Source organism: Cyanistes caeruleus, chromosome 17, assembly GCF_971803275.1.
Source record: "Cyanistes caeruleus chromosome 17, bCyaCae1.hap1.1, whole genome shotgun sequence".
NCBI classification, from domain to species: Eukaryota; Metazoa; Chordata; class Aves; order Passeriformes; family Paridae; genus Cyanistes; species Cyanistes caeruleus.
Window position 1 is genome coordinate 957,411 of NC_141717.1, and position 8,757 is coordinate 966,167.

At 48.4% G+C, this 8,757-nt stretch overlaps 1 pseudogene; it reads right to left on the reverse strand.

The window, feature by feature from the left end:
- Positions 1-4,465, reverse strand: part of LOC147649994 (uncharacterized) — an 18,269-nt pseudogene extending 13,804 nt beyond the window's left edge.
- Positions 4,466-8,757: the final 4,292 nt, after the last annotated feature.

An 8,757-nucleotide genomic window follows, 5' to 3' on the forward strand; every position in this document is an offset into this window, starting at 1 on the left:
CTCCCGGGGTTTGGCTGGGTGTTCAGTCCAGAGCAGGCTTGCACAGATCCAAGAAAATTGGAATAAAACAAAGGTCCAGGGAACTCCTCTGCCTCAGCTAGCTAAAACTAACTAAAAGCCAGAGAGAAGCTCTGTCCTGCTGTCTGTCCGTGCTGCAGACAACACAGTCCAGGAGCGGGGTGTGTGGGAGTGATGTTTTCCTTAACACACTGCGCACTTCTTCTTCCCCCTCTCTTGCTTTCAAAGACAGTCTTAAAGGTGCAGGACTTAATATATAACATAAACCAGATGATTGGGGATACCAGTATCATAAAGTCACCCCAGGACACCTCCTTAAGGCTGTGAAACAGTGGGACAAAGATGAATGACCACCTGAATGAATATCAGGTGCCAGAAATGCAATATTTCAACATGGGATGGTATTAGACTATTTATTAGCAGGAGAAGTGTGTGGCAAATTAAAGGACTCAAACTGCTGTTTGCAAATAGATGACAATGGAAAAGTGGTAAAACAAATAACAAAAGGAATAAGAAAGTTAGCTCATGTACCTGTCCAAACATGGAAAAGATGAGAATAGAACATGTTTTCATAGTTACCTAGTAGACTGTGGGTTAAACAAATGGGATTTTTTTCATCTTGTGTGTTATAGCAACTCTAATCTTTTTACAATACAGGATCCCTTGCTTAATACAACTCATTCAACATGTGATCAAAGGGATGCAGGTGCCATGCCTACTGACCCAGAGATGGCTACAAAAGGGCAGAGAGTGATGCCACTGCAAATAATTGCAAGGCCAAAAAGGACCCAAGAAAAAGAAATTAAGTTTGTAAAGACAATTATTAACAAAAATTAGAAGAGGAGGGATTGAGAGGAATGACGGGTTTGTCTTTACAAACAAGCTGTGGGTCTGCTGATAAGATGAAACTATCACTGAGAGACAACAGAAACAATGGGATGGATTCCACTGAAATATGAAAGAGGCACTGAAAGAGCACCATGAATTCCACAAGAGTTAAGAATTAAGAAGGGATTATGCATTGGGGGGTGAGGGGGAAGGTACCCCAGGTATCAGGCATTCCGGGAAGTCTGTACCTGTCAAGTCCCTCAGCCTATGGGGAAAGAGAGAAGGGACAAGCGGCCGGGAATTAGGATAAAAAGGAGGCTGCACCCTCCAAAAATTTGAGAGACCCCAGGGGAATGCCCCATGGCCTCTCCCTTTATTTGAATAAAGTAAAAGGACTCCTCTGTCTCCTTTTTGGACATAAACCTCTGGCGTTTGTGGATTAATTTTCCTGACAGCAACAAAACAGAACCAGGTACCCCGTGACACCTGGTTCTGTTTTGTTGTTAACACTGTAGTTATTGTTGTTTGTTTGCCTCGTTATACCTACTAGTAAAGAACTGTTATTCTTATCCCCAGATCTCTTCCTGAGAGCCCCTTGATTTCAAAATTATAATAATTCGGAGGGAGGGGGTCTACATTTTCATTGCAAGGGAGGCTCCTGCCCTCCCTACCAGACACCTGTCTTCCAAAACCTAGAGAGTCAGTGTATTACACAAAACATCTGCAGAGTCAGCATCCCCAAAATCTTCTTTTGAAGTGCCCCAAATAACAAAATATTTCTTCCTTCTCTGGTGGCCTGGAAGAAATTTGGAACACACTGGGAGGAAGTTCAGAGGGCAGCTGCACACAGCTGGCACACATGACCTGTGCTTGTAGCTGGTGCTGGAAGTAAAGCCCTTGTGGTTTTTCTAGGAGAGTGTGTGTATTTGCTGTGGGTGACCACCATGTTCCACACAGAGAAGAGGGACACTTCAGAGAAGAGGATGTGAAGAACGAGGTTCACATATTTTTTATACAATTTGAAAGTTTAATAAAAAGACAATTAGGAGATAAAAATAAAGTATACAGATACAGCCAGGTGTCTCTGCATTCAGCCAAGAGAGCACACCTTACTAACAAAGGATTGTCCCTTAAAAACAGAACCCTACTACATATCCATAAATTCTCATACATATTCATACATTCTTTTTAGGATCTTTGGTGTTCTTCTGTTTAGTTTTCTCTTGCCTCTTTCCCAATAGATCAATCTTCTTGGCACCATTGAGATTTACATTCCCTGATACCAGAAACGCAATAAATTCCTCCCCCGAAACTCTGGTCAGGCGGTCTTCATCTGGATAAGAGAGTTTACGAATGCAGGGGTTCTCTAGCTGTTTTTCTTTTTTCAGTCTTTGGGTTATACAAACAAAAGCAGTTTTTGTTTTAATACTATGCCATAGCCTAACATATATGTATTATAGCACTATTTCTAAGTTTCATCAATAACAAAAATAAAGGAAACTATATTAATACAACAAAATTTTCTAATCTTATACATATAACATTCATTCCAATATTTGCAAAAAGCCAACAATATAATATGTATCTATAACAAGGAGATGTGACACAACCAGGGGTGGTGGTGGTGTGGCTGCAGTGCTGAGAGCAGAACTGTGTCTTCCACAAAGCAAAGAGCACACGGGCTTGGGACCTCCATCAGGTCCCTAACCTGGGGCTCTGCAGGTCTACCACTGCTACACTGCCTCCTCTTGTTTGCCCTGAAACTGCCTCCTTCTGCCTTCTTTTGCAGCCCCACTTGTGCCAAGTGGAAGGGTAAGCAATCAAGCCCTGTTCACTTCCTTTAGGCTGCTCAAATCTCTAAAACCTTTGCCAGGGCCCTCCTCAGCTTTCCCTTCTCTAGGTGCTCTAAGTTATTTCTTCTGTGGAAGCATTTCCACAGCACTACCCATCCTAGCTGATCTGTCTGAATGCCTCTAATCCTAATACATCCTTTTTGAGACTGATATATTGAACCACACAAGGCACAATTAAACATCCAAGCAAACCATGAATTTATACAGAGGCATAAAAGCTGTCCTCCATTCTTTCCTCTTCTCCTAAAAATTTCTGATATTTGCTTTGCTTTATATAATTTCTTTTTCAATAATTTCTAACATTTTGATTTGCTCTTTTATTTGCCACTGAGTTATGAATAATTTTCACTGCTCATTTTCATCATTTTCACTGCTCTCTCAGAATGCCAAACAACAATAAACACAACAGCAATCCCCCACCCCCAAGCCTGGCTGATCTCTCCTCCAGCCCTGAGGTCATCATCCACATACAGTCCTTTCCTGGGACTTTGCTGTCTGCTGGGACAATCAGAAGTCCAGCTAGGCAGGTTTGGCCACAGACATCTATAATGAAATAGATGTTTTTGGTCCGACCATCAATCAGCACCAGGACAATGTCCCTGATCACAGTGGAGTGGGGCCCCATGAGATCTATGAACTCAAACTCATCAGAAGGAGCAAAGGGAAGGACGTCACTGTAAAATATAGGTAAAACCTTACGAAAGAAAGGCCTTGTAAAATCATGGTTCAGGTTTTGTTACTTCAGCTAAGTATAGCTAGCAGCTAGCCTGATAACTTCCCATGCAAAAACATCTTGAGAATGAAAAGTTCGTTAACATAACAAACTATTCTTGGGGAGAAAAACAAGTCCACCTGTAGTAACAAGGGATCTGTATCATGAGAATCAGTAGAAAAAGTATGTAAACATTGTTAGAGTGAAAAGTTTTGATTGACATGTACATTCACCATTACCAACCAGTGAACAGAGTTCCTAACCAACTGGCATTAAACACGGTGCCTTCTGATAACCATATAAATATAGGCCGTGTGCTATAAAGATGGGGCTATGATGGAAGAAGACACAGGTGTCATTGTCTACTACAACACCTCACTGATCAGGATGAGTTCAGTTGAGGAGTCAGGATGCAGTAGTTGTCCCTGCCTGGCATGGGCATGGCCACTTGGAAGATCCACTGAGAATCTGCCCCACAGCACCTCTCTATTGACTCATCCACCCAGCCCTGCAGGTGGGGTCCTCCAGAAAGGCCTCTCTGTCAGGGGTCAGCACCCTGACAAGAGTGCTCTGTCTTCTTAGTCTTAAGGACATCTATGGCATCTACCAATCCGTAGCTCATAACGCTCATGTCCTCTCTGTAATTCCCTTTTCCATAGTAGAGAGAAATGGCATCAGGGCCATTCCAGATGTTGTTCTTAGAGATAACCAGGGCAGGGTTCAGGGAGGAGGAGCCAATGAGAAAGAACTCTTGGCTATCAGTGACTTTTCCCTGGAGGTTCAGCACCATGTATGCTCGGTTCCCATTGCCGTTGTGCAAGACCGGGTAGTAGCCATCCAGGTGGGCTGTTTGGCCACTGGTGTGATAGAGCTCCACAAATTCAGCAGCGTCCACTGCTGGGCTGTCAGCATTGACTTCACTGATCAGGAGGGTGTGCTTGGTTTCCTGGCCCCTGGTGGGTTTTATGAGATTTTGAGGAGCACCCTTGGAAAAGCAGAGGTACACAAGTACCATGAATCCAATGTGCCATTTGTCTCCCAAGGCGAAGGCTGGGATTTTTGTTACAGTTCAAGTCTAGAGAGAGAGCCTGTTCTCATAGCCACAAACAGGGCACAGCAGGAAGCTACCACAGGCTGTGCAGGACAAGAATATGCAGCCTCTGACCTGGGTGTTCACTGGCAGAGGCATTGGCAGAGGCAGGCACCCTTTCTCATGGAGTTTAGGTTTGCCAAATAAAACATCAATCCCACACACACACACACACACACCTGAAGGGTATGGCTTAAACAAGAGATTTCCCAGCTCAGGTCTTTTAAAATCTGAGGGGAGGGTATGGGAAGAAAGAAAAATTGTGTTAGGAAACATAGGAACACACCAGTGACATTTGACAGCCTTAAAGCCCCATAATTTCCCCTCCATGTTTCTTCAGAGGTTTATCAAGCCGCAATGGGGCAAACCCAGAAGTCTGCAGAGTTAAAGGTGATAGTAACTATCTTCATCAAGGTGAAGGTGGGGAAGGAGAGTACAGGTCACAGGTCCTGTCACACACATGGCAGAGCAGATCGACTGACTTCCACACCAAAAAACAACTGCAGCTCCTGCAGATGCTGAGGCTGCAGAATATGCAGTGAGGATGAAACAAGAACATTAGATGTTTGGGAAAATAGCGAGATTTTTCCTCCCATTTTCAGAGCTTTCCCCCAAACATCTGTATCATCATGTGCTGAGTTTTGGTGACCTCCCTGCAGCCCTTGGCCAGTAGACATCAAACCTGGGGAGGGTTCCAGCCCATGCAATGGTACCAGCACAGTAAGAACCTGCTGCCTTCCTGTGCTGTGGGGCCACTTCCATGTGAGGGGGACAGGTCAAGAAGGTAGCCAACCCTCCAGTTGCTTAAAAACAGGGCTGCTGTGCTAGAATGATAGGGACGGGACTCCCAAGAGGAGGGGGCAGCGGCCGAAGCGGGTGAGAAGGAATGGGGACAGGGATGGGATGGGACAAGACTCTGGGGGTCGCTCGGCCCCACCACCTCTGCACTCACCGCTGCTCGCCGCTGCCATTGGGGCTGGTCTGGGGAGGCTTCCCTTGAGGAAGGGGAGGAGGAGGCGATGAACAGGGAGCCATTCATGGGCTCCATTACTTCTGTGAGATCACTCATTGCCGTGTCCCAGGAGATCCCGCTCTGTCTTTTCCCAGCTCTTTTCCGGAGGTGGGGTGGATGAATAGACGGATGAATGGATGTGCTCCCAGAAAGCCAACTGCATCCCGGCTGTGTCCCTGGCTGCAGGGCAACAGCACCCTCTGCTCTACTCTGGAGAATTCCCACCTGCAGAGCTGCTTCTAGCTCTGGAGTCCCAACATCAAAAGGACACAGAGCTGCTAGAGCGAGTCAGGAGGCCATGGAGATGCTCCGAGGTCTGGAGCCCCTCTGCTCTGGAGCTAGACTGAGAGAGCTGTCTTCAGTCTGGAGAAGAGGAGGCCCTGAGGAGAACTTAAAGCCCTTTCCAGTGACTAAAGGAGCTCCAGGAAAGCTGGAGAAAGACTGTAGATAAGAGCTTGGAGGGACAGAACAAGAAGGAATGGCTTTAAACTGGAAAAGAGGATATTCAGATGGTATATTAGGAAGAAATTCTTCCCTATGAGAGTGGTGAGGCCCTGGCACAGGGTGCCCAGAGAAACTGTGGCTTCCCCATCCCTGGAAGTGTTCAAGGCCAGGTTGGATGGGGCTTGGAACAACCTGGGATAGTGGAAAGTGTCCCTGTGGAGGCTTTTGGAACAAGATGGTCTTTAAGGTCCCTTCCCACCCAAACCAGTCTGTGGTTCTGTGGTTTTATGGATGGATGGACAAAGAGATATTCACTGGTTTCATATCCATTCCCTCACTCCACCAGACTCACCAGTCAGAACTAGCACAGCTTCCTGGATGACATTTTGTCTGTCTTTGCACCAGCCTCAGAGGCTGAGTCAGGAGCTGAAGGGCGGCACAGCTGTGCCCAGCCTGCCCCAGTGGTAGAGCTTTCCAATGGGACTGTTCCAGCAGCCTCCAGGAGCCACTGTGCTGTTCCTGCTGTGTGGGATCCAGTGCCCAACCTATCCAGGTGCAGAGGGAAGAGCAAACACCATTGCACAGCTCCCAGCAGGTCTGGCCAGGTCTGGCCGGGTGGAGCTTGAAGCCCCTCTGGGTTGCACTGGCATCCTGTTCCCTGGGAGATGGGGGAAGGGAGGGTCTGGTCCTTCTCTCCCTATCAACTCTCAGGTCCTGCTTGCCTAGATCTGTTCATGGAGATCCCACTTGGGGCTGGACTTGGTTCTGAACACTCGATGCAGCAGCTGCTCCTACCGCTATCCCAGATCCAATTCCTACTCATGACTCAGCAGTTTGGTGACTTCCTCTCCTATTTGTTTCAGAGCAAGCGAGAAACTCTTCCAGAGGGGACATATTTGTCCCTGGTCTTGCCAGCTGGGCTGAGTGGACCTCTGCCCCCACAGCCTCAGTGTCTTCATGGGATCCACAGTTAATCCCCTACAGTGCTCCTTGGAGTGTAAAACACTGCAATGGCATCTGTCCCTAGGGAGGGAGGAGCAAGATGAGCTTTCCCAGTGGCCTAGGTACAGTTTCAGGCAGTGTGAACTCTGCTGAGTGGTGCTGGGGCAGTTCCCACCCCAAACTTCAGCAAAATGAACTCCCTGAGCACAAGGAGATGAGGCTCTGGAATTACAAAGGGTAGAGGAAAGGAGACACCCTTGCCCAGACTCATCCCAGCAAGGGCCCTGACTCATCCCTTGCTGGATCCACATGGTGCAGTCAGGACTCATTGACTCCCTGTCATGACTGTGGTGGGTCTCAGACCTGCTCTAGTCCTTGTGTGTTCTTCTTGCTTCACTCACTGGTGCTCTGTGCCAACAGATTCACATCCTGGTGGGGAGCTTCTGGATCCCCAGAAAGCTTCTTCCTCTCATCTATGCCTTCTTCACCCACACCATAGCCCAGCAGCCTGAGGAGAGGCAGAGACAGGTGTGCTTTGGAGAGACCAAACATCCTGCCAGGAGGTGAAAGGAGCCTCTATGGAGCTGCCACTGAGTGGGGCTGCTGCTCACACAATGAGTAGGGACTGGTGGGGGAGAACTGGGCCCCCAGAGAAGAGCAGATGTGATGGGCAGCACCTCCTGCCCATGGCTACTGTGCTCAGACACGTGGGCTGATGCCAAAATTCCCCTTGTGTCCAGTCTGGCTGAGAGGTGGGTCTGCAATGCAGGGTAGCTCTGGGCCATACAGGCACCAGGAGAAAAGCTGCAGGTCTCACTGCTTTGTGGGGTCTGTGTCTGCTGGGTGGGCTGGACAGTCATAACTGTGCTCTCCAACCTCCAGGGCAAGCGGGACTCAGAGGATCAAGCATGTACAGTCCTGCCAAACCTTTAATCTCTTCAGTAGGATAACACATCTCACTGCTGGAATATTTATCTTACCTGTGTTCTGAACAAGCTTTGCTGGTCAGCCTGTTAAAAACAGGAAATCCAGGAAAATGCTGTAAGAAGGAAGATTTTTCTCATCACAGAAATACCCCCTCATCAGAGGAAGCTGCTTTGTTCAGGTACTGGGGTGGAGGGTCTTATTGTGGGGAGATCAGAGATGGCTGATTCTGAGTGCACAGGGGAGAAGCAGGAGCACCTGATGGTGCTGCTGAGTCTGGGGGGTACTGAAGGGACCTGTGCAGGACCAACCACAGCAGAATCATCTCCAGCAAAGCCCCTGGGGGCCAAGTCTGTGTTCAGCAAGGTGCACTGTGCCCTCCCTACACACCCCTGGCCCAAACTGGGCATATGGGTCACTCCTGGGCTCAGGAGATGGCAGGGGTGAGCTCAGACCCAGCACAAGGCATGACAATGCCTGTGGTGACAGCAACCGTCATGAGCATGCCTGGGGTGGGTGCTTGGCTGTGGGTACTCCCCACTGCTCAGCAGCACCAAGGGGTGTGGAGGGCTCCTTGTGGCCATGTCATATCAGGACGGTCAGCTGTGACTGTGAGTGCCCCATCCTGCTGGTGGAGTGGCCACAAGAGAGCTGCCGGTGGCACACAGCGCAAGACAGGGCATAGGGAGCTCAGCTCAGTGAGGGGTGCAGACAGAGAGCTCAGTGTTTATTGGGTTTGCTCCAATCATTTTTTACAAGGAATAAGCCGACTCCGCTGCACACACAGATACAGAGGACACACATTCCTGCCACCCTGGCAATGGGACTTGGCCTTGCAGAGCGGGGCTGCAGTAAAGCCCTTTGGCCATTGCTGCTGTGGTGCCTGTGTGCTCCTGGGCTGTGCTCCATGTGAAAAATGAGGTTCACTCCCTTG